The sequence below is a fragment of the Vidua macroura genome, chromosome 18, assembly GCF_024509145.1.
Source record: "Vidua macroura isolate BioBank_ID:100142 chromosome 18, ASM2450914v1, whole genome shotgun sequence".
NCBI classification, from domain to species: Eukaryota; Metazoa; Chordata; class Aves; order Passeriformes; family Viduidae; genus Vidua; species Vidua macroura.
In genome coordinates this window covers 791515-818056 of record NC_071588.1, presented here as the reverse complement: position 1 = coordinate 818056, position 26542 = coordinate 791515, and the positions used below count along the sequence as shown (strand labels likewise).

The 26542-nt window shown below is 43.9% G+C and overlaps 1 long non-coding RNA gene across 5 annotated transcripts in view; it reads left to right on the top strand.

Annotated features, from left to right (window-relative positions):
* Window positions 1-25625, top strand: part of LOC128816455 (uncharacterized) — a 29550-nt gene extending 3925 nt beyond the window's left edge. For 3 of the 5 annotated variants that reach the window (XR_008439914.1, XR_008439912.1, XR_008439915.1), the window contains exons 2-3: window positions 2213-2272; window positions 25133-25625. This is a non-coding gene — a long non-coding RNA (uncharacterized LOC128816455). Of the gene's footprint in view, window positions 1-871; window positions 977-2212; window positions 2273-25011 lie in introns of those variants that run through there. The other 2 variants (XR_008439913.1, XR_008439916.1) reach the window with 2 other exon arrangements.
* The last annotated feature ends 917 nt before the right edge of the window (window positions 25626-26542 follow it).

Below are 26542 nucleotides of genomic sequence, written 5' to 3'. Positions count from 1 at the left end.
TTTCAATAAATTTAAGTCTCAGTTGTCAGGAACAAGTTTTTTGTATGTCCCAGCTTGCAAATTGGCAGTTCCAGATGAAAACAAATAGTTGGCATATTAATGATAAATATCCACAGGCAGCTTTTCATTACTGGAAAATAATGACATTTTTCACTATTGACTGCATCCTGCAGAGCAGGATCTATAAAACTTGTGATCCATCATTCTGCTTTTTATGTACATGTATGTTTCCATTATTAATAAACTGCACTCAAGTAACGACTCAAGTCTTCTCACAGTAGCACTGAAGGCTTTGTAGAAATCAGAACTGTATAATTTGGGGCAGACACTGCCGTTATATTGGATTTAAGTGGGTATAAGTAGTTACACCGAAGTGCAAAGCTCTGGTAAATCAAAAATGTAAGTTGATTTCCTTACTATGGAAAGCTGAGGGCTTACTCTTGGATTTCCCTTTGGAGAAGCTCTGTCCAATTTCTGCTACAATCCAATGTTGCAGATATGTCAGAGCCAAAAACCACCTGTTCTTTTAAGCTAATATGTGGGGGTCACCCAAAAGTGAGGGTCTGGGGGGGTGAAACTCCTGTGCCCAGCAGCTGACAGCTCAGCAGAGGGGTCAGTCAGACCTTGCTGTTCTCTGGCCCTGCTGCTTCCCACGTCCAAACACCAGCTCACAAAGAGCAGGAGCCTGCCCTGTCTGTGAGGTGAGGGCTGCGCCGGCTCTCCGGGGTTCCAACAGCTGCAGGTCAGAGTAACAGCGTGGGTGCAGACCCTGGGGTGCTACACTGAGCCCGTAAAGTCTGCTCTTGTTTACTGTGTGTGCAAGTTTATACTGCAGCGTTGCCAGTTATCTCTCACAAGCCTGTACCTCGTAAGCACTCACCTCTCAGCTGCTTTCAAATACCCTGAGAATATTCTCATGGACATGCTGGAAAACAGTGTTTGATATTAATGGTACAAGTTCAAGGATGAAGTAATGGTAAACAAATTAATTTTTAAAACCTACAATAATTGCCTAAGTCAATACTGTTTACTAATGCATTTATTTGGCTTTCTGATTAAAATGTCACATGAACTTTATTGCCTTTTATTTTAGCACACATTATATTATGTGGTAGAGTTTTCAATTATACAGATGTAGTCTTGTATTAATTTGGATATCTCACTTCAGTAATTAAAAGAAAGCTTCTTTTCTGTTTTCTATAATGGCCCTTCTGAGTCTGCCTTTATTTCTGGTGCAATTATTTTGGTTTCTGACATGCAGGGATCTGATTTTCCACTCCAGCCATTACAGCATTGCCTGGTTCTATATTCAGAGCTTTAAAAGGATATTTCATGCGAGAGCTGCCTTAAGTGCTGCTGTGTCATTTGGACGTTAGTGCTGCACCTCGAACAGCCCCGTGTGACTCACACAGATTTACTGTGCTGTAGCCAGTTGTATATTCATGACTCAGTAGCCAGTTGTATATTCATGACTCAGTAGCCAGTTGTATATTCATGAATCGAAGGCATTAAAAGGAGGCTGGGGAAAGGCAGGAATGCAGGGGAGCTCCAAAGCACATTCCTCTCTTAGCGGTGGGAAAGGGCAACTGTAAATACTGCTGACTGTGAGCCTCCTCCCTGCCCCTGGCAGGCCTCTAGCCCTGCTTTAAGATGCCTCTGACATCTAATCCCAAGTGTTTTGCACTGCTTTACAAGGAGTATTAACAAGTGGTAGCTATTTACTGCATGAAGTGTTTGTCACTCTGGTATCCAAAAAGTGTAATGGAGTAAACAGCAATATTCATGTGTGATTGCCAAGGGGAAAATCCTAATCACAAACTGGGAAACCAGAATAACCAGACTCAACTTGTGTCTGATACTGGGCAGCCTTGAGCAGGACAAAAAAGGGGCAACGTTTAAGTATTCTGAATATACATACACACTTTTTAAAAAATAGCAGGAGCTTGGTTTTTGTCAGAAAACTGGTGTAATGATTCTGGCCTGCCTTGCAAGGGTTTTATCCAAGGCTTTGAAAGACTTTTTAATATCAACTAGATTTGCAGTTGCAATGCCTCACTGGCTTTTTTTTTGAAACCAAAGAACTGCCCCTCAAAAATCATGGGAAAAAAAGAATGATGGGAGATTTACTTTCTCTGATCTGACAATTAAACTTATTTGAATATTGCCTTAAAAACATAAGAAGATATTAATATTTAACTTTTTTCTCTTATAGAACCACTTTTAGAAGTACAAGAGGAGTGAAGGAAAAATGTTTTCAAACTTCTGTGAAAAGGTAAGAGTAGCTTTTACCAAAAGGCTCTTTAGATATTAATTAAACAGATTTTGGAAATAGTCTTATGCTTTTAACGTGCTTAAATACCACATGCAGGAAACCAGAATTTGGATTGCCAATTCTTTGCCTAAAACCAATGCAGAACATCTGACAATTTTTGACCTTTAGCCTAAGAAGGTCTTTTGGGAGAGAGAAGAAAAAATCTGGGTTCCGTCATGTTGCCTATCACTTTTTCTCCTTGTAAAAATCCTCTTAATGGTGTTTTCAGAAATAACTTCTTAATGGTAAACAATATTTTGGAAATTCCAAGAAATGTTTACTTTTTCTACCAAACCAGCTGGGTGGTTGATTAAACAAATTTAATTATCTTTAAAGCCTTCTAGTTTTCTAATAAATATCTGCTTTCTTTTCTATTCATGATAAAAGCTAGAACACTGTGTTATTAGGAAAGAGCTATGCATGCAACATTTGTCACTCATTTTTTTGGGAAGCACAAAGCTTTGGCAGCACCCTAAATCATTGCTAAAATGAAGTTGCCTTGCACTTTATCAATTTATATAGCGATGGATTCTAGCAAACTTCTGTCACTGAAATTCACAGTTTCAAAGTCCAGCAGCATAGGAGGCAAAGGGAAAAAAGACTGAAGCAGATATTTGCTTTTTACCTGTCTGCAGGCTCTTGGCCTGTCTCTCAGTCCTAGAAGAATAGAACGATTATGGTGAATATTTGCTAAAAACGAAGTTATTATGGCAGGGCTTTGAGCAGTGCTCAGTACCTAAATCCCTGGAATGAAGGTAAAAAGGGCAAGTGAGAAGACTGAGAGTGCTGCTGTCTGGTGAGTGTGCAGACGGGCAGCAGAGCAGTGCCCCGAGTGCCGATGCTCCTGCCGAGGCTCCAATGAGCCTTGTGGAACGGTGGGCAAAGCATTATCAGCAAAACCCTCCTGGGCAGCAGCTGCTGAATTGCAGAGGGCAGCAGTCACTCCGCAGCTCTGCTCGGGGGACTGATGCCTTTCTCCTTCCCTGCTCCCCAGAGGAGCTGAGGCTGCTTCTGCTGCTGAGCGGGAGAAGAGCCGCTTCAGCACGGGGCCCGGCCGAGATCCAGATGTTCCCCAGGTGTGCTCCTGACATCTGAATCCTCGCCGAGTGCTGCCTGCACTGACCCTGCCTTTGCACGGCATCTTCTCTAGGATCTGCACTTGCAGGGGAGGTTTTCCCCTCGAAGCTGAGCTGGGGTTTTGCCTGATCATTCCATATGTTGTGTATTCTGGACCATCCCTGTCACAGATGTTTCTCTCCACACATTAAAACTGGGTTTCAGCTCGTTCGGCTTCAGCACTTGACTTTAAAAGCCAAACAAATCAAATCCTTTTCTTGAGGGTATAATGCATCATTTTCCCCTCTTTGACTGTGTATTATCTTCTTTTACATATGATCACATCATCAAAATCTAACTTCCTGCATCTGTGCTGGCTAATTAGTGCCTTGGCTTTAAACCTCCTCCCATCAAAAATATACACTTTTCAAACTAGTCAGTATTTTTATTTATTTTATACAAAGTGTTCTGGGCATATTTAATGAGAAGAGGAAGAGTGGGGGCTTCTCTAAATTGGACATGCCAAAGAAGAGTGAAAAGATTATGGGATGTAGAAACAAAGAAACCAGTGAGCTGGGGGGGAAAAAGAAAAAAAAAAAAAAAAGGAGTTGTAGATCATTGTTTCTGTGGCCAGAATATATTCAAATGTTGCAGGCTGGTGGCAGTGTTATAGACCATGCTGTTCTGGTGTCTGGGTAATTCCTTTTGAATGACTGCAGCTATGGCCATGAGGAAACCTGTGTTGCACTGATAAAAATCAGTGAGAGTTTTCATATGAAAAAAAGTCACAAGGATGGGTAAAGTGGAAGCAAAAAGCTATGATGAGGCAATGCATGTAAAGGAGATGGAGAATTCTAACAGTAGCAAAGCAGAGTTTTCCATGCATTACCTTTTTTTTGGTAAATAATGTGATATTACACCTAAGTTTGAAAGAGTTTGTTTAATTCACCAAACAGAACCTCCTGTGTACTTTACTTATTTTGCTACCTTCAATAGCAAAAATTCTATCCACTAAGCACATGTAAATGCACACTCATGCCTGAAAATCAACATGAGTTGTAATTTAAAGCATACATGCTATAAAATCATATCTAATTAATGGATTTTAATTAAAAGCAAAATAGTATCTCCTTCTGCTAGGATATCTCAAAGTACATTTACTTTGTGGTTTTGAACATGACCCTTTTGAGTACGTAAATATGTTACAATAGAATAATTTTTTCTAAATATCTGCCTGTGAAGCAATATGCACAAAATTATTTTGTAGAGTGTAAAAGACCAGACAGAACTTGATGCTTATATCCTGCTTGTCTTTTCTATCTGAGAAAACTGTACTTGTTCAGCAGTAGAATTGCTTAATTTCCAGTTTAATTTTTTGTTCCAGGATTTCTAGTAAGAATTGTTTGTTCTGGATGTAGGTGTAGATCCTAATGCTCAAATGCCCAGGTATCAGAAGGTTTGTACTGTACTCAAGACAGCCAAATGAAATTTCCATATTTACCCCTTTTTTGAAGCATTTTCAGGAAGTACTGCAGTCATTTTGACTATGATTGTTCTGGCTGTGGTTCTGAACTCACAGCTAACGGCAGGAGAAAGAAAGATCAGAAGAGGTCAAGAAGAAACAAGTGTTAGGATTTGGGTTTTCAAAGCCTCGTGGTGGAGCTAGGCTTTGTGGAAGTTAATGGGACATGGCAGATGGCCCAAATTCAAAAACTTTCTGTAAAGTGCCAGTGGCCTGTGTAATCCGGGAGTGCCTCTGGCTGAGCTGCAGGAGTGCACTGGTGATGGAGAACAGGATGGGAATGGGAAATCCAGTGTAAACAAGGCCTGCAGTTCCTCCCAGGCCCCTTTTGTGACCTTGGGGATAGCGAGAATCAACACTGGCAGAGCTGTGGCACCAAGAAAAGCCATGGTACCTTCTGCAAGGTAATCTTGCATTCATTTTGGGAGGAAATGTTCCATAACTCAGCCATGTCCCACCAGCCTACCAAGATGTCACTGCTCAGGTTCCTGCCTGAAAATGCAGTCTTTCTTAAATAACACAGCTGAAAGATAAATGAATGGGCCATAATTTAATGAGATTAAATGGACAGAACTTTGGACACTTGTCACAGCTTCTGCAATGCCTCATATCTGAGCAAGGAAGAATTGCTTGAGTTCAGAAATGCCAGGATCATTAATCAGCCCTTTGATGCTGAGGTGATGTGATATACAGTTCACAGCTTGTAGAATATAGGAATTCGTTTTGCCCCGATCTGCCAATCTATTTTATGTTGGGTTCGGCCCCAGTGTAAAATCCAGAGAACTAAAGTAACTGAATTCATTGATCTATGAATATGATTTCTGAAATACCACATAAAACAACATAACAGGAAAGGATATATCTGGCTGGAGCACTTTTCATGCAAGTTGCAGAGATAATTCCTCCTTTGGCATTGGCTGAGCTGGGGGTGTCTCTGCCACAGAAGCCCAAAGCTGCCGTAAGTCTTGGGGCCTGACCTGTTGTCCAGGGAAAACAGTTAGAGGTTGGAGGGCTCGCAGCTGACTGTGTGGAAGAATACAGTTTTGTTCCTAAAAAAATGGCAAATGCTGCCATAGCCTTGTTAGTGTGGGATCACATGAAATATTGTTGAATAAATCTGAGACCCCATCCTGTGTTGTACACAATCCCAGATATCCACCAATGAGTCAAAATTAGGACAAGGATCCTGCCTCCTTTTTAAGAAATACAGCAAGGAAAGACCTCAAGGAATTGGATATCTCTGTGAGCAATAAGAATATCCAGAGATGTCACATTTAAGTCAATCTTCATCCTTTGAATGACACAAGATTAATTTGGCGGCTGGAGAAGAGATCCCACAAATCTGGAATTTGATCACAGGCCACTGCCAGAGCTAGCTGAATAGTGACAATATGCAAACCACACATCTAATTCAGTTTGTCCGTTTGTTTCACTCTGCTCTGATGAAGCAAGAGAACTTGAATTTTACAGAATTTTTCTCATAAAAAATGAGGTGCAGTTATGAGTCAAGATACAAAATGAGATTTCTCACTCTGGCATTCGCAGGAAAGTGAGGATGTGACAGGACAGTGCAAAAGTGAGGATGTGACAGGACAGTGCCAAAGGTGTTAGCACCAGGAGAAACTCCTGCTTAAACTCAGCCCTGTCACCTCGTGAGAATGCAGCTGTTTAACCTCCCTGTCCCAAAGGCTCGGGCTGAGCACGACTGCTCCCCACACACACAACAAAACTGATTGATAAAACAGATCAGGGTGATGCGGGGACAGCAGGACTGGGGCAAAGCCAGAGTGTTCGCGAGTGGCATCCTCATCCTGTCCCGCCGAGGATGGAAGTGCTGGGAGAGGGGATGGAGAGTCGGGAGAGGGGATGGGAGAGCCGGGAGAGGGGATGGGAGAGGAGGGAGAGGGGATGGGAGAGGAGGGAGAGGGGATGGGAGAGGAGGGAGAGGGGATGGGAGAGGAGGGAGAGGGGATGGGAGAGCTGGGAGAGGGGATGGAGTGCCGGGAGAGGGGATGGAGTGCGGGGAGAGGGGATGGGAGAGCAGGGACAGGGAATGGAGTGCCAGGAGAGGGGATGGAAGTACCTGGAGAGGGAATGGAAGTACCGGGAGAGGGAATGGAAGTACCGGGAGAGGGGATGGAGTGCCGGGAGAGGGGATGGAGTGCGGGGAGAGGGGATGGGAGAGCCGGGAGAGGGGATGGAGTGCCGGGAGAGGGGATGGAGTGCGGGGAGAGGGGATGGAAGTACCGGGAGAGGGGATGGAGCGCCGGGAAGGGGAGTGGAAGTACCGGGAGAGGCGGCTGCTGACACCTACCGGCACTGGGCACCTGCGCTCTCCTCCAGCAGTGCTGGCCGGGGAGAGCCAGGATTTCAGCGCCTCAGCTGCGGAATAAGCCTTGCTTTTAAAACTGCAGCTCCTTCAGCCCCCACTCCTCACTTGCAGCAGCTCTGTAGTGCCCAGCTGTGCAATAATTCTCATATTTCTCTTTGTAACTCACCTCAACAGCCTGTGGTCTAAACACTCAGCAAAAGAAAATACTTCCACCTTTGTGTCAGTTCGGCGCGTTAATGTGGCGTCTGTCTAAACGGAATGCAGTAGAACAGCCTTTAAATGGTCATTAAATTGTTTTATGCAGGACCAGAATGGTGCTATAGAGACCACATACAAAGCTTTCAGCCCTGACCAATTGTCGGATCATTGTGTTTCAAGGTACTGAGGCAAAACCTTGAAATCCATTTCAGAATAGGATGTTAAGAATGCCCATTGTCTTGCCAAAAGCAATCCTGGCACTACATGAATTTGGTATTTTGTCAGCCAATAGTGCTAATACTTAAAAAGCGACTGGACAAAACCATGCAGGAAACAACTGCCAAGAACTGTTGAATTCAAGCACATTTACTGGTTTCAAAGATCCTGAGTCCGAAATGTTTGGGAGCTGGTGATGACTGAGGAGCATCACTATCCCTGTGCCTTGTCCTCCTGCTTTTGCTGGGGCTGTGAGCAGGCTGTGAGCTACTGCACCTTTGGTGTGACCTAGGGAATCACTCTCTAGGGTTTGGGGAATCATGTTTTATGGCTTTTTTGTTGTAACACCCTTAACTAAATATCACAACTATCTTTCCCCATTTTGTTGCTTTTAGTGAGCTGATTTGATTTGAATCACAATTTAGAGAGGTACTTTGCAACTCTATCTAATGAATAAAAATCTAAAAAGTGTCCCAGTATAGAGAAAGGCAAAAGATTGTGTTGCATTTGAAATGCCACATAAATCCATATTTCCTGGCACGCATGGGCTGCTGATTTCAAAATTGTGTCTGATGTGATTAAGTATTTTCTTCATCTGTATTCTATTGCTTGTATTATGTCTGTTTAATTTCCTTCTTTGGAAAGAAATCAATGGGGAAAGGAAATACAGAGAATGTTGAGATGCCCCCTTTAGCATTTAATGTTGTTGTGTGCAGGATCTCAGCTAGCTAAAGCTGAAAAAAACAATATTAAATACTGCAATGTTTTAGGGTCAAAAGGTGCCAAAAATCAGGCACCTCACCTCTACCTCTCTTTATTAGTCATATAATTTTGCCAGGATTTTAGATCTGTTGCTGCTCTATCAGAAGGGATGTCAGCCACCTGTATTCCTTGATGTTTAAAGAATTTAATCCGCTCTGCTATGCCCTGTTTCAGAGCAGGGACACCTCATCTTACAGCAGTCCTGTGTTTGGCAGCTTTTAGCAGTGTTTGCTGTGTTGTCTTCAAGCAAAATGAGTCATTATTTCTGTTGGTATGATTACATGGATCACTTCAGTTTTTCCAACTTGGATCTCAAATGCAACTGAACTGCATTTTTATTTGAAACTGGTTATAGTGAATAATCTAGGTCTGGAAAGTGCAAAATACTCTGTGACGTATTGTTGGAATAGGATGGTCTGAAAAAATTGTGGTTCAGGATTTTCAGCATACATAAAAGTTTTCTAAATGAGCTCTATCTTCTCTGTTGCTCAGCAGAGGGAAACAGTGTCTGAGCAGTGAGATTATGCGTATGTGCTCCTATTCCCTGTCAAAAATGGAATAACTCGATGCTGACATAAGAGACTGGGGTTCAGCAGTGACTGTGAAATGAGGCAGTGGGATGAGTAAGGGCTGCAAGGCCAGCCGGTGTTTTGGAGCAGCCCGGAGCTGGGATGGGTAAGGGCTGCAAGGCCAGCCGGTGTTGTGGAGCAGCCCGGAGCTGGGATGGGTAAGGGCTGCAAGGCCCGCCGGTGTTTTGGAGCAGCCCGGAGCTGGGATGGGTAAGGGCTGCAAGGCCCGCCGGTGTTTTGGAGCAGCCGGGAGCTGGGATGGGTAAGGGCTGCAAGGCCCGCCGGTGTTGTGGAGCAGCCCGGAGCTGGGATGGGTAAGGGCTGCAAGGCCAGCCGGTGTTTTGGAGCAGCCCGGAGCTGAGCGCGGCTCTCTGCGCTCCGCGGCCGGAGCAGCCCTTCCAGCGCGCTGCAGTGCGCAGCCGCGGCCGCGGGGCGGCGCTGCACACAACGGTTGGAGCGGGAGCCGCGGCCGGGGAGCGGGGCTGGAACGGCTGGAGCGGCACCGGGAGCGGGGAGCCGCGAGAGACCCCGAATTCATCCCGGAACTCAAATTGTGACAGTCTGGGACAGCATCGGCACCGGCCGCGAGAGACCCCGAATTCATCCCGGAACTCAAATTGTGACAGCCTGGGACAGCATCGGCACCGGCCGCGAGAGACCCCGAATTCATCCCGGACCTCAAATTGTGACAACCTGGGACAGCATCGGCACCGGCCGCGAGAGACCCCGAATTCATCCCGGACCTCAAATTCTGACAGCCTGGGACAGCATCGGCACCGGCCGCGAGAGACCCCGAATTCATCCCGGACCTCAAATTGTGACAGCCTGGGACAGCATCGGCACCGGCCGCGAGAGACCCCAAATTCATCCCGGACCTGCGACTGTGACAGCCTGGGACAGCCTGGGACCAATGCGGGACTCGGGCTCCGAGCGGGCACCGGCGGCGGTGAGAGATGCCAAATTCACCTGGAACCTGAAACACTGACAGCCTGGGAGGGCATCGGGAGCGGCTCCTGCCGGGCATCCACGGCAGTGCTCGCGTTAGCAGGGACATGCCATCTTCACTCGGACCTCAAACAGTGACACGCGTGAGCGGCATCTGCTCGCCAAAGCTGAACCGGCCTCCACTTTCCAAAAAGAATCTGCCTTTGGTCTTGATTGCCGGGCAGCGTGTAACAGGATAGGCAGTGTTTATTTGGCAAGGCAGCTCTGAATTAGTTGCTAGAGAATATGAAATGTCACACAAATATACTGTTCTTTTTCCTGCCGTCAGTGTAATGCATATGTAGCATTCCAGAGCAAGACATCTACACGGTTTGACAGCCTCTTACAGTAGTGCCCCTGAGAACATTCTCACGCAGAAGGTCAATAGCCTGATTTTTCATGGAAGCTGTGCACCTGTAACTTATTTGTGGTTGCACCCACAGATAAGTGTACTCGTGATAACTGAGAATTCTTTGTTAGTCTGAAATTGATGGATCCTGACAAAAAGTATGTGGTTGAGTGACCTGAAGTAGGTCAGAAGTTGTAGTGCTATTATTTCTTGCTATTTCACTAGAGGAATGAAGGGTTCTGTTCTAGGACTGCATGTAGTTACTCCAGATTAGGTCAAATTTAGATGCAACATGGACTGCCATTTTTTATTTCTTCATGTACCTACTTCTAGTTTCAGATGTTCTTCAGGATTTTCAAGTGGAAACAAACCAATAAATATATTTACTATTCTACATAGCATAAACCTTTGATACTGAATCACCCTCAATCTGTCCAGTGTCTGGCAGACTGGAAGTGCAGCCCACAGGTTTGGCAGTTGTAACCATTTTAGAGCACTAAAAATGCATTGAATAAACAGTGCTCAATTCCACTGCCAAGCAAATTGTGGGGAAGTGTGAGTTTTGCATATTTCTGTGCTTACTGAAGTTTTTATCAGAGCAGATTTTGGGATGGAAGAAAGGTTTCTCTGTTGTATGGGAGTGGTTGAAGAAACAATGTAGAATTATCTTGAGGTTAGGGAAAAATGGTGCACCTGACTTCTAAAATGCAAATGCTGCAGAGATTCTCTGATAAGAGAGCAGATGTAGTTTTGCTGTGGAACCAGAGCAGTGTGTGAGGAGTGCAGCGTGATGAGACTGACACAGCTCAGACACCAAAGGATCATCAAATACTTGAAAGATTGGCAAAGAGAAAGGGATTAGGCTCCTCTCTTTATCCCCTACAGACAGCATGAGCAGCAACAGGCGTGGGTTGCAGCACAAAGCATCCAAGTCAGACATTGAGAAACACTTTCTGATGGAAATAGAATAAGCGCTGGAACACATTTCCTGCGGTGAAACTGCAGTGTCTCCACCGCTGAAGGCCTTTAAGTGCAGGTAGATAAACATTTGTCTGCCTGGAGTGACCTACGCAGAGCTGATCTTGCACTGGAGCAAAGGGCCTGGATGACCCCTGGCGTTCCTTCCAGCCATAATATTTTATGGAGGGCTTTGTGCTCAGGTTCCAGATGGGCTTCACCTGATTAACTGGAAATGACCCTTTTTGTAACTTTGGTGTTCAGTTCCTTGAGAGTTTGTTCCATAATCACTTTCATATGCAAAGCAAGAAGTTCAAGGGCTTTTGTGGTTTCTCATCCCTCTTGCATTCCAAGCATTTGCTTGCCTTAAACTTGATGTACTTTGTCCCATCTTTCCCCTGCTTTCCCCTTCCCGCTCCTGTGAGTGTTAATGCTTTTCCCTCGCTCTATCTGGCACACACGGGTCCCTTTTATCAAAGGACTTTCACACCTGAGGCCTCCAGTCACATACTTGCAGTAAAGTAACAGCTTAAAAGCAAATCCTTTTAAATCCTGCGGCCAAACACCCTAACAAACATATCTTCCCAAGGGATCAGTTTCCAAATGCGCTTTTGAACCTAAGTCCCAGCAGGCATTTGGCTTTAAGTGTGTGATAGGACTTTATTTGTTTATTTATTTCTTTATTGCAGAGCCATTCCCCCCCTCCCTCATTGTTCCCATCTCAAGATGTGCTATTTAAACCTGTACCTCCGGTGAATTCTGCCATTGAAGTGCAGATGAGCAGAGTGCTGCTGGGTGGTGAAACATTGCAGGACGAAAGGACATATCAAAATAAAATCTTATGAGAAAGTGTCGCTTCCAGGGAAAATGTGCCTCTGGTTTCGGGAGGGAGAGGAAGGAGAAATCATGGGTTTGAATCAACGTTTCTTTGGAAATCTGCTGTATGTGGGGCAGGGCGCTCAGGCTGTGGCAGTTTGAAGGACACCTTAGAAATGTGAGTGAGCTTTGTGAAATATTGTGCAAGATGTGCCATAAACTACTGAAGGTGCTCTGCAGGTCTCTTGCAATGAGGTTACACCTGAGATATTTATAAATAGGAGTGCCTGGATTCTCAGTTTGCAAACTGGTACCTGCAAAATGTACAGCTTGCCTTGGGAGACAGCAGAGTTCATTGTGTAGAATTGTTTCCTGCACTTGCAGATTAACACTAGCACTCCCCAGGGCCTGCTCAGACACGCAGCTCTGCAGTTTGCAATTAGCTGATGATTTCTGTATTTTCAGTGGGTATTATTGCCTGGGATGTCCAGCCCTGTGTGAGCTCAATGGGTTGTTTATATAATATCACAGTGGTTTCAGTCCACGCCAAACTGTAAAACAAGATCAGCCTCACATTCGGGAGCTCAGTTCCCTGAGGACAGGGCCAGGTACGAGATAAGGCTTGATTTTAATCTCTCTCTTGTCATCTGGATCTGCTGACAGTTCATTTTCAGGTGACTACGTACTCCAACTCCATCACTCACCTTCCCTTCCTGGCTCTCAGTTAAGCTCAGGCACATTAGGTTGTTATTCTTGTTTGAGGAAAGATATCGAGTAATCATCATAATGTGAAGCCTTAAATAAAAAATGGCACCACAGCATCTTCTTTTTGGATCTTTTTAATTCCTTGTAAATCAGAGCCACTCCAGAACTTCAGTATCTGCTTACATTCTCTGATTCTAGTAAATCTATCTTTTCATTCATACTCTTTTTTCTTACTTGTAAAGGAGGGTTTGTTTTTTCATGCTGTGGGACTTAAAGTACTAAGCAATCTCAGTTCTCTCCCTTTCCCTGAAAATTCCTTTATTCTCATTTTACTGAGAAGAGAAAGGGGGATTGTCAGTGGAGACAAAAGTTAGAAAACCCAGTTCTGTAATTCCGTGTAAATCTATCCCTCCAAATACCACTTTTCCATTTGCCCTACAACCCTGTGACACTTTCCAGACCCCTGACACAATTTGGTTACTCTGTGTCCTGTTCCCCAGCTCGATGGAGGTGTCAGGTGAAAATCTGGGGCTTATCTTCAGTACACTGGAGCCCTTCAGATTTGTTTCTAACTCAGCTCTCATTCACACATGCAAATCTCCAGCCCCGTTTATCTGATGCTTTAAATTCAAGCTAGTTAGTGTGTTGGAGAGAGAAGTTGAAGCTTTGATTTCAACTGATGCTTGATGTAATTGGCTCTCAGCAATTCAAGTTACCCAGCTTATAAAATGTTAATTTAGCTTCTCTTTGCAGACCAATGCTTTTCGGTTTATTCTTACCCAAGATACAATACTTTGAAATATGTTATTTCAAGAAAGTAACTCACCTTTGCTGTAATAGGGGACAAAAGGGTATTAATGCATCCACACACTGAACTGAGGAAAAGCAGGCAATTCTAAAGACAAATATGAATTTTATTACGATGAATTAAAATTGCAAAGCCTTAGAAAGGTACTATGAACTTTTTTTCTAAGGAAGGCAAACAAAAACAGATGCTTAAAGCTAAATGTGCCACAGATAATGTGATGAGTCAGGACCCTGTCTAAATTTTTGCTATGCTGAAGGTTACCTCAATGAAGCATGTAAATAATAATTAAAAAAAAAAAAAAAAGTTTTAAAGTGATTATTTATTCCACATCTTCTGCACCAAAGGAGGGTGACTATAGTTCAATCCTTTCTTCTTAAGAATCAGAACCCCAAAGGCAATCTAATGTAGCCTAAAGCAAAAGATTTATAATTATATTAATAGCCATATGCTCCATTTCAGCTGAGCACCCCCCGGCAGTGTGGTAATCCTCCCTGATTCTGAAAGTTACATAGGAGTCTGCAGATATAAAAACGAATAGCAATTGAATCTGTAACAGAATAGAAGAGATTGTAAGTAAGTTGAAAGCACATCCTTTGGGCACAATCAGCAGAGGGGATGTCTGTGGGACATTGAGATGGAAATGAGCCGAAGCACACGAAGCCCATTGTGCCGTTCATTTGTTCCACGCAGTTCAGATCCATGTGTCGGCTCACACCGTGTCTGTGCTGCTCCATCCCCTCGGTGCAGGCTGCTCTGCTGAAATGGCTGCAGCTTCGGCTAGCCCTGGGTTCATTACCCTGCAGAGGGAACATTTTCCCCCGGAACAGCTCTGCCCGTGAGCGGCAGCCTTTGACCTCGCCCACACCGTAATTGCCATCAGCTCCAGCGCGGCTTGTGTCCCCATCTTGTGTCCTGTCCTAATAAACAGAGCCACGCTGTGCCATGGGAAATGTGCTCCTGCCCTGCCTCGTGTCAGGGATGTCACAAACACTGGGGATTTCCACTCCTTTGGTCTGTTCATTTCTATTCCTTTGGTCTTGTCAGGCAGCACGAGCATGTCCCCAGAGGAGAGATCTTCCCAGTGCCTCTTTCAAGTCGAACAGTTCCATTATTCCTCTTCTGCAGATTAAGATTTTTTTTGAAGTTGCAACTAAGAAGGGTAAATTTTGAGACAAGTTAAATGCCCAGCTCACTGAACTCTGTGGAAGAATAAAGCCTTCTATCTGCTAGTGGCTATCTTTCTCTGGAAAACATTAATCCTCAAAACGACCGGGGAAATGGGAGTAAATAAAATCACTCTGCAAATTGTACAGTCAGCTAAAAAGGGGGTTACACGTTCAAAGCTTTGCATTTCCAAAACTGCCAAAACCCCCTTTGGATTCTTGTAGCAGAAGACCCTCTGGAAAAGTGTATTTTCTTTCCAGGTCTTTAAACAGTCCCCATATTCTCAAACTTGCTGCACATTTGCAGGTCAATTCTGCAGCACACAGATATTTCTCTGCTCGTTCCAGTGGCCATTTCTGAATTTGAGATGTTTGACAAGCTTATACATTGCCTGTAAAAATACTGAAATTATCAGCAAACTTGCAGTTTATCTGCAAAAGTGATGGGATTGATGTGAGTGAACACAGGTACCCGAATGGTCTTCATCTTTGCACGCAGGAGTTCTGCCTTAATTTTCTCTATATTTCCACTCTTCCAACTGCCTGTACATATGAAAGGTACAAAATTCAGGATTTACTTTCAGAAATTTGTATGGAGACTGCATTTCCTTGGTCTATTCAGTGTTCAACAGAGAAGTAGGATTTCTAATAAGGCCTAAGACGTTTTCGAAAAGACACAGGACTGTATTTAAGAAGTGTTCACACTACTTTCAGCTCCCCTGATCAGCGTAAAGCACCTGAGATGAGTTTTCCCTCGCTGTTACCTCGCACGGAACGAAGGAAGCCGGGGCTGTTTAAACCATCTCTTTCTCGTGCTGCAGCGTGGCCTCAGAGGGGCGGTGTGAGCATCCCGACATTCCCTAACGCTGCACCACTTCTCCCTGGATCCTCTGCTGCATCCTGGCACACGGGTGCTTTTTGCAAGGTTGATTTAAAAACAACTATACAAAGATGTATATAGAATTGTTCCTTCCCTCACGTTTCTCGCTATCTACAGGAGCTAAACATACCTTGGAGAATTCCACCTGAGAGCACTCGAGCACTCCGAGGCCACTGCACTTAGGGGTAGGAATGCCAGGCTGACCCCGGGAAGTGAAATTGTGCTGCGTAAATTAAAAAGTGAAAGCTCCATCTCCTGTCAGTGAATTTGCAAATTCTCTCCTGTGGGGTGTCAGGGACACGATTTCAGATAAAGCTGATGTAAATTAGATATTTAATAATCCAGCCAAACCTGCCCTTAATCCATATTTTGTGTTGATAGGCCAGTTCACAGATTATTTTTTTAGAAATTAATAGCACAATCCTTTTAAAAAGGGAAGTTTTTATCATGTTCAGCTGTTTCTCTCATGGCTGTACCAGCCCTTCTGCCCCAAACTGTGGAGTTTAATGTCATTGTATTTATAACGATGCTCCCTGCCCTTCTCCCACGTTCCTTTTCCTGCTGTCCTTCCTTGGATGGAGCTCATTTTGTTGTCATACAGACTATATGCCAAATGTTCCTCCAGTGATTATTTAAGATCAGAGGTTATTTTCCATTGGCTTTGTTAAAAAAAGATAGTAGGGGAGTAATTTTTTTGTTGGTTCCACCACAAAAGTGGCTGCAAAGCAGTAAGAAGAGGGGGTTCCACAAATCATAGAACTTTATTTTTCTTCAGCTGCCCTTATCAATGACTCTAAAGACAAAGGCAGAGAGACAAATAGAAAAGAGAGGTTTATTGGTGGCTTTTAGTTGAAGTTGTTTTTTTTATTCTTTAATGAAGATGTGGTATGGCAAAATTAATTAATTAGTGGAAATGTTGGCAGGCATTTTTAAGCGCCCAGAAACTTGGTAGGGTTTGATTTTTTTAGACAGATTTTTTTTAAGTTTCTTTCAGGAATTTCGCCTCTTTCTTTGCTGGCATTTATGCTGTTCCACACTGACTTACTTTTTTTCTTTTAAATTGTCTGGTTGATTATCATAATTAGGTTAAACCTGTTTTAGCAGCTTTGTTGTCAGAACTGATGAAAGGACCACGGCCCTTACATATTTTCTAGTCAGCAGATCCAATCACAGATACTGCTCCCTGCAAAGCCTGTGTTCAGTGCTGGCTCCTGGGGATTACAGCCCGGGCAGAATTGGGAACAAGTCAGCAAGAACTTGCCTGTGAGAAAGCAGTGATACACGACTGCCTGTTTAGAAGTATCCATTTGTGTTACCTCTTTTTTCTATTGCATGTTTTAATGTTTGTTTATACGCCAATATTATAAACAAGCTCACCAGCTCACTGGCTTGTCCTGCCTGTCAAGCACAAACCTTTGCTGCAGGTGAGCCACGGTCTGGGAGCAGCCAGAGCGACACTGCCCCTCACCCGGCAGGGGAATGGATCCTGGGCTGCTGCTGCCACAGGAAGAAGGGCCAGCAACTCAGAGCTGCAGCTGCCGTGCTTGGGGCATGTGAAACCGTTTTAATAAGAGTATCCTCCCACATCCATTCAGCATCTGTGCCTCACTAAGTCCTAATGATGTGTAATAACAGTTTCAGCCAAGCACAAACAAGTGTTCTCTCCTTATAAAACACGAGCTCCATCTTCCCTGTATTTAGGACTTATATCCTATTATAACAAACAGGGAACGATCACCCCGCTTATCTGTAGTAAGAACATTTCCCATTTAAATTATAAATCTTTTAGAAACCTAGGAACAACTGAAACCAGGAAATCATTCCAGACTTAGGCGTACAATGAATCAGAACCTGCATTATGGTTCTGATTTGCAAAGCTGAACTGAAGTCACTGAGCTGTGTCTAGTCAGCATGATAAGAGCGTGGCTCAGAAATGGTCCTGGATTAATGCAGCCTCCCTGGCACAGGCTCAGTGATTACTGCCAATGGGCACTGTTGATATTCATATCAGCAGCTCCTCGCTGGGGACCAGGACACAGCACTGATCAGACACCTTGGAACAGATGGTTTGCTAAAGTACAGTTTCAGAATCTAATTTGAGACAAGATCAACCAAAAGAGAAATCAAATGCCTTTTTTGAAAATAACCCCATACTGCAGTAATGTGAAAGATGGAGGAGAAACTACAGAACCACAGTGCACAGCAAGCCTGCAGGAAAGGAAGATAGATCACTTACCTCTAGCTGCTGAATGGCATTAAGGTGTCACAATGCCTGTGGCTAGCTGCACAGAGCCAGGGAAAGGAGCAAGAAGCTTTGCCACCCTTTGATTTCTCCATTTGTTATATATCATCCATTTTTGTTAGTCCTGGCTTGCTTTGATTGGAATCAGAAGCTGCCTTGTGAATGGTGCAGATACATGTTTGGCTTTTCTGCACCCTTACAGCAGTATCTACATTCCCCAAGAAATCCTCTAATTCAGAGAAATGTGACAGTGACATCTAGACTTAGTAGAAAACACTTCACATCCTTTGAGGGTTTTTTACCTTCAGTCTCTAAAATAAATCTAATTTTAAACCTACATTTCAGCCACAGTTTCTTTGTACAAAACCTCTGTATGTGGAAAGCAAGGGTTAGGCTGATTGCACCCACTTCACACCTGTTTGATTTACTGAGCATCCCTCGGTGCTCTGCAGAGCCAAATAAAGGGCTAAATTATTACAGCTCCATTGTGGAAGGGCAGGAGACACACACACACAAAAATACCTGTGAAGAAAATCGGGCCAACTGAATTTCTGACCCCAGCTTTACTGCTTTCTTGATTTTTCACTTTTCTTTAAGTACAGCATCCGTCTTGTATTCCTTATCCTCTCTAATTTGGCATTCACAAGGATCCATGCAGTGTACGTAGTACTTGCTTTTAAGTTTTCTAGAACAACACAGAAGCAAAAAAATCAGCTAAGAGAGTAACATTTCTTGATGGGCTGCATTTTAAGCCCACTTTTTGTTGGAGTGTAGAATAAATGAAAAGTGAGAATATTCTGAGAAAGTCCCAGTTGTAACAATACTAAAATTCCCAAGCAATAACTTGAGCTATTCTTGCTCCCTTTCCCCCATTCCTCCTCCTCCAGGAGCACCAGTCTTCCAGCTGCCCGATGTTGTGTACAAAGCCAGGGTCACGTTGATGTCACATCTTTGCTCTGTTCCTCAGCTTCTTTGCACGCTCCTCGAGGTTGCTAGGGTTTGGCATTTGGATGTTACCGATGTGCTAATTACAGAGGAATTCGAGCATCTCCGGCAGCCGGCTTTCTGACCGATTTCATTGTTGTAGCTGTGCTCTGTAATCGTTGTAAGATTTACCTCCCAAAATCCATGAAGTCCATCTCTTTCTCACTCTGTATGCAATAACCTGAAATATGGCCTTTTAAAAGAAATTACCAACAGTGGAAACCTCCCCACCAGAAAATGGTGAAATCCTGAAAGCTGGGCTTTACATGAAATACTTTGGTGTGCCTGACCTGCTGTACAGATCTAATGGGTGGATCCAAACTGAGTCCCATGGCCACCTTCCAGCGTTTTAGCATGGAATGAGTCTTTTAGTGGCTTTGGTTCCATTCTCTCAGGCTGGGTTTTTGAAAACTCCACGGATGGATTTACGGAAAATGTTGGAAATTGCATTTGCTTAATTGAGATCTTAATCAAATGAGGTGCTTACAAGTGCAGTTGATAGGATTGCTGCCTTCACTTTCCTTGGGTTCTCCATCTTCTTGGTGTTCTTGTGGAATGAGCTGCGTGGAGAATTCCTTCAGCTCTCACACCCACTGAAGTCAGCCCTGCACACATCTCTTCATTCAGAGCTGGCTCTGGAGGTCTGCACAGGGAACAGACTGGAGCTGGGTGCCTGTGACTGCCCGGCCTTCCCACCAGAGCAGGATCCAGTGAAGCTTACTAAAAGCTGGGCTCAGTGGTTCTTAACCAGTTTAAACCACAGACAGGTTATTTCTAACTTCAGCACAGTGGCCTGCACAAATCCTCCCCAGTTCACTCCTCGTGTGGGGTTTCACTCTGCACTGCTGTCCTAGTTTAAGAGGATACACACAAAAATGTTTGCTATGATCACTCTAAAAAGCATTCTTGCTTAATTCAATGATAACTTGTTTTTTGCTTAACAGCCAATTTTCACCTTTTTACTTGTATTAAAGGAAGGATTGTATACAGCCCAGGAGGTTTTTCTAAAAGTGAGGTTTTTATTAACAGCCTTCAGCTCTGTAAAGCTTTCTGTGTGTGCTTCATTTAACTGGCAAGTGGCATCTCTGGTTTCAGGGTGATTACCCCCACCAGAGCTGCTCACTGCATGTCAGGTGCACAAATCTAAAACATTTCCTTAACTTGTTTATTCAATACACGAGAGACTGGAGGTTTCTCAAGAAAGGTTTTTCAGAAAACTTCCGCAGGCCAGGTTCCCATCTTTGCAGAAGCCCTGTGAAATTCCCAGTGCTCTGTTCTCCACCATCCCCAGCAGAGCTGCAGCAGCTCTGGGATCAGACTGCCAGCAGGAAGCCTTGCTGTCCCCCAGACACCTCTAGCAGCAGACTCTTCATGAAGGTACATGTCAGGAGATTAAATTTTCTTGGCAAGCAAGGTAGCCCAGGGTTAAAAACATCAGAACATCTGCATGCTGGTGTCCTTCAAGTTTTAGCATGCTATCTTCAGGATTCTGCCCCAGATTAAAGAGTTTTATTTTACCATCAAAGTTCTATAACGAGAATCTCTTGGAACAGGAAACATGATCTCTTCTGCTCACTGCTCTAGGGGCTTTCTTCATCTTTTCAGGAGTTTGAAAACTAATGTTCTTTGACATTCACTTTACACTGACACTTGATATCCAGTAAATCAAAATAAAAATATAAATTTGATCTCTGGAAATCAAGATAATTTTAATGTTTACTATCCTGATGCAAATTTGATTTCTCTTCCTGTCTACAGGGGGTCAGTTTAGAGGTAGTACAAAGGTTTGTGTTGACATCTGACTAACTGAAACAGTATTTTGGCTAACAAGAGACTGTTTATTTAATGCCTCTCATTTCATACATATAGCAGAGCTTCTGTGTATTGTTAGTTTAATTTGCCTTCTGTTTCACATGTGAAACTGCAAGATTTATATTTTTATGACAAAGCTTTTCCCCCTAGTGAGAAAAACACAATGTATGTTGATGTAGCTGATATGCCTTTCTTTAGTTAATGACTCCATAACTTAAATTTTCAGTGTAGCCAGAAGCAAAAATTTAAGACTGATATGTTACATATATATTTAATTTTTAAAATAAGATTAAGTATCTCTATTGTGATCTGAGAAAGTGTTGAAAATTTCCACAAGCAAGCTGTGGAAAGCCTGGCAAACTGTTGAACCTTTTCTCTGTACCTTCCCATGCCGTTCATCCTCTGCCTTCATCTCTCCACCAGCAGCCCCATTGTCCAGTGTGCAGAAGGGTGGAACCCCAGCACCGAGCTGCTGGGAGGACATTCCCAGTGCCTGGAGCATCAGAACCACTCAGAACACTGACAACATTTTTTAATTTTGATTTTTTAACATTTTATTTATCTGGCAGACTCCTCTGAAGTGAAACTTACTGTATGTTCTGGCAGTGGAGTAATCCAAGTACTCTACAAGTAATGATACAACAGGTCGCAAACATGGACCACTGTGCTATTCTAAGACAGCTCGTATTTTAGAAAGACATTTTTCATACATTTGCACTACAATTAAAATTATTAAAATCACTGTAAGAGCAGAATTCCTTGAGGGTAAACAAGTAAAACAGGACTTGCTTTGTTAATAAGGAGTGAAAAAAACCCCAAGCAACTTCAATTCAAAAGCAAAAGCACACACACACACACACAAAAAAAAAACCCAGAAACTCCAAAAACACCCCACCCAAAAAAAAAAAAAAAAAAAAAAAAAAAAAAAAAAAAAAAAAAGTAAAGAAAGAAAAAATATTGTGTGGTAAAAACTTCAGCAGCTTGTTGTGCTGTGAAAATGTTCTTGGAAGCACGCTCGTTTAAAAGCAGGCACATAAACATCCCGTCTGTGATGCACGCAGATATGCGAGTTTGTGCAGGGCATTTTGACATATTCCTGTTTCTGTGCTGGCACCAAAAAGACCATTTGTTGATCTTGATCTCAGACTATTTTAGAAAATGTGCAATTAAAAAGGGTGTGTGCTGGGGAGGAGGTAGGATTGCTGGAGAGGAATCACTGCTAGCCCGGCTGCTAACCTACTTTTGAAAGGTGGAGAGATCTACTGCTGTACCCTGGCCACCAGCTCGTTAATAAAACTGGACGAAAGGACTAAAAAGCTTCAGAAAAGATAACTCGGTGGAGTTCCTTGCCTGATCCCCGAAGTGAGGAGGAGCAATGCCTTGGGGCTGTGTGCAGCCTGTGCTGGGGCAGTACCCGAGTTCCAGCAGCACCACGGCCCCAGGGAAGGCTGCAGGCTGCGGGGCTGGCAATGTTTGCCCCGGACCATGCACACAAAGCGTTGCTTGTGGCTGTGCCCGTGCACAGGGCACAGTCTCGTGTCAGTGCCACCGTCCTTTCCTGACCACGCTGGCACAGAGCACAGCAGGGCAGGCTCCCTGCGAGGAGCCAGCTCTGCGTGGGGAGCTCCTGCGTGCTCTTCAGCAGGGGCCGCTGGGGCTCTGCGTTTGTGCCACGTCCTCAGCCTGCCGAGGACAAGGGCAGATTGAAAGGAACTTGGGAAAACCGGAAAGTAAATATGGAAACTTCTGGTATCTGAGTGAATCCATTGCTAAGGGCAAATACCCCACCAAAACCAGTCCCTGTCACCCCATATTTCATTCATCAAGCACAAGTTCTGTTGAAAACATTCTATACAGAACAATCCAATTAATGGACAGATTCCAATGCAGAGCAGCTACTGTTATTTTCTGTTACAGATTTTCAGTACCTCTTAACTTCTTACATTTTCCTTTGACAGTGATTTAAGAACTACAAACAAACAAATATGTAAAAAATTCTGTTGTGTGTGCAGAAAAACAAAAATACGGACTCAGAGAGACACTGATTTTTTTTTTAAATTGTGTGTGTGTATGTTTGGATAAATGTTCTTAAAGTGCTCTAGGATGCAGGTTCCCAGGCTTTGTTTCCTGTAAACCCTGTGTTGTGGGTGGGCAATTTCGGGGGTTATCACCTCTCCTTTTCCTGCTCTCCCCTAAGTGGGACTTCCTCTGCTGTGGGCAGTGCAACAGCTCTGCTCTGCTCTACTTGTCGTGTCCCATTTGCTGCCACCCAAATCAAAAGCAGGGCGTTTGGCACATCTCTGAGACAGCTTTTTTTTTTTTTTTTTCAAAAACAACCTTCCAAGGACATAACTCCACTCGGTGCCATTCCCGGGAACCAGGCTGCGTTTCTAAGCCCATTTGCTTTATGTGCTGCTTCCTGTTCTTTTCACATTCTCCTCTCTTTTGTCTTCTAAGCCTAAACTGAGGAGATTCTCAGGGCCAGATTAGAACTTTCCTTCCAGGTGAGATCAAAGACGATCTGTTAGAGGCCTGGTTGTCTCTTTTGCAGCTGGAAAAAAAAAAAAAAAAAATCCAACTTCCCAACATCTGCTGAAGCCAGCACAGATGTACATGCATTGTACTATGGTAGAGGATTTAAGGCAAATTTCTGAAGCTGTTCTCAACACCTTTCACTGCCCTTAATATTTTATTTGAAAGATCTAAATGCCAAATCTTAGTTTGTGGATTATAACAGAAGAATCAATTAGGTAGGCATAACTGCTTTCCTGAAAGTGTTATCCTATCTTGTCCACTTTCCATCACTTTATATTTCAAAATGCAGAGATTTTCAGTGTCAGGGTCAGCTCTTTTAGGAATAGGTAATGGATGTAGGATTTGCTCATGGTCAGAACCTCCACACCAAATTTCTCCTATTTACTATTTCTCATCTTTTCCCACTGCCATTTTCCTATTTTCCCCCTTTCCCTTTAGGATTTGTATGATCTATTTTGGGTCCACATGGGATAATTTCCTCCTCAGCCACCAGCTGTGCCCCACTGTCACACAAATGTCACACACCAACTGAATTTGTGGGGTTTGGGCCGAACAGGGGGAAGCAGAACCGTGCAGTTGGTGGTGCTGAAACAGGCTAGTGGCACTAAAACACACATTATGGCAATTATGCCAGTGGTTAAAAGGAAGGAAAATTACAGGAACAGCATAAGGAGAGCACTGCAGAGTCTGCAGATTGGTTTGGTACAGGAAAGAGGAACAGGGCATGACAAAACTCTGACCTTACTGTCAGTGTGAGAACTTAGCAGGAGACAAGGCATGGAGCCTGAGCTGAGATTAAGGGAGCCTTCAGGAGAGAGATTGGAGAAGCACAGAAAACATGAAGTAAGAGATGGAATTTTGCCCTCACCTACACAGAGCCTTGAACAAGTATTTGATTTTAGTGCCGAGGAAAATGCAATTGGATGAAAGGATTGGAGAAGGTGGGCAAAGACACAGTGAGAGCAGCAGGAGCTTAAGAAAGCAGCCACGTCTGCAGGTGGTTTGGGCTGAGGAGGGCAGAGGAGGTGGCAGCAGCTCTATATTTATTCCTTCCCTATCATTACAGGTCATGTGTGTGCATGTAATGGCATTTCTCTCACAGCTTTTTCAAACCATCATCCTTGGCTGGTAGCATTTGTGCAACTTCCACATAAGATCAATAAGAAAACCAAGTTCCTGCTGGACTTCATAAAATCTCAGGAATGTCTCCTTTGGAAGGGTCGAAACTCTGCTGGGAAAAGACAGGAGAGGGGTTTGCTTTAGGGTTTTCTTATAGTTCTGTTGTTACTCTGTGGGAGTGCAGCAGCATAAAGGATGTTGGTTGGGTGACTGAACTTCTGGAGATGGAAAGAGTTCTTCCTCCTATCTATGTTGTTCATTTGATAAATTTGTAATTTTTATCAGCATTTGCTTGGTTGCACACTTCCAGAGGGGCAAAGTGTAGATAGGGCCAGGAAATCTTAGGGAAATTCTAAGGAAATTCTTCTGATTCTGGAAAAAATTGTTACAGAGGCTGAAAGTCCCACAGGGTGGTGGTAACTGTGGGGTGAGTTAGTAAGGATATTCTCCAAACTCCTCCAGACTTTGTGGAGGGTACCAGGCTCCAGCCCTATGACAGACACAGTGCAGCAAGCCGTGGTGGCTGGGGTGCACGCTGGATACTCTGGGGTTTTTCCACTGTGTTACCAAAATGTTTATGACAAAAATGCAAATTACAGCTGCAAGGCTTGCAAATGTACACGATGCTTTGAAGGGAAGTGTACTGTGTGAATTCCCTGCTCCAATTTATGCTCCCTCTTTTCCCCCTCAGGTACGGACTCCTGCAATTCTTCATCTGCACCTTCAGCACATTGTACCTCAGACTGCAAAAGAAAGTTTCTTCAAAGTTTCCTTTTTGTGCACTGAACTAGATTTGTTTGTTTGTTCTGCAGCCAAATGCAAAACCTTCTCCAGCCAGGGCAAGTTTAACTGAGGCTCATCCTTCTGGACCTGCTGCCATCTGGGACTCTGACATTGTGCCCTGCTGTACATGGGGATAAGAGGTGAAACACAGGAGATGTTGTTACACACTGGGTTTTCTTGGCATCTGACAATAACTGGGTATTGCTTCATCAGTTTGAGTTAATCAGTGCATCCTTCAGTCTCCAATGGCCCAGGTCATGCTGTGCATGGTGGGAGTATCCTCAGCTGCAGTGTGTGCCCCACAGCTTCCCTGCAGACTGCCTGTGGTACCCACCTAAAGACACTCCTGGTAATGTTCAGTGAGCAGAGCAGGAAGCACCACTCTGTAAATCCTGGGAGAGTATGCAGAAAAGCCAGTGTCACCTGTCTTCTGGATGAAGCTGCTGGGATATAGCTGAATTTTGCTCAGTTTCTGAATTTCTCGGAATTCTTACGTGAATAAAGATAGTAAGAGTTACCCAACGTGTATCTGAGAACAAAACCTGGATTCATAATGATTTAGACACACCTCTAGACCTTTTCCCCTAGTATTAGTTTGTGGGATTGCTTTTCCCAGCCTTTCCAGCACGTTAGGTCTCCACAGGGCTGGTTATTAGTGAGAGGATTCAGAGGAGATGTCCCTGGGGAGCCTGAGATTTCTGAGTGGGTGGTCACAGTGGTTAGAAAGGAACAACTGTTGTTACCTGTCTGTGCTGCTGGCAGGTGAACAGAATCATTCAGGCACAGAAAACATCTCAGCACAGGTTCCCTGAGCCTGGGGTGCAGCCCTGGGACTTGTCACGTTGTCACCTCAGCAAGCACAGGAATTGTGCAGCCACTTCTGCCCTTTCCCTGTCTCTCTTGGGCCACGAGAGCAGGCACTCAGCTACAGCTGACTGGAAAGTGGCACTTGGCACGAGGCCACTGCAATGGGCTGTTCTTGCTGTCCTGCAAAAGAAAAAGTGTTATGGCAGCACTTTAGTACAACGAAAATTTATATTTATGCAAAACGTTGGATGTTACAGTCAGAAGAAAAGAAATCTGTATGAGGCTGTAAGTAAAGGAAAGGACTTATCAAAAGAAGCACAGTATGAAAGGAACTGTAATTTCAGTTGCCATTGATACTCATTGGTGATAAACTCATCTGTTAAGGAAATAAATGCCAATGTACTTTTGTAATTTAAATGAGAACTTGTAATATGGAAAATACGCTTCCTGTTCAGATCCTTGAAGGTTTGCTTTGAAATGGGAGTCCCCTGTGATGTCTGTTTCATTTTCTTTTATTGTTAAAGTGTTGTGTCACTGATGACATTTCTGCTGAATGCTGCCCAATTATAACATTGAACATCTGCACGGGGACATTATCTCCTCCCAGAGGGATTGTGGGAAACAAGCACATT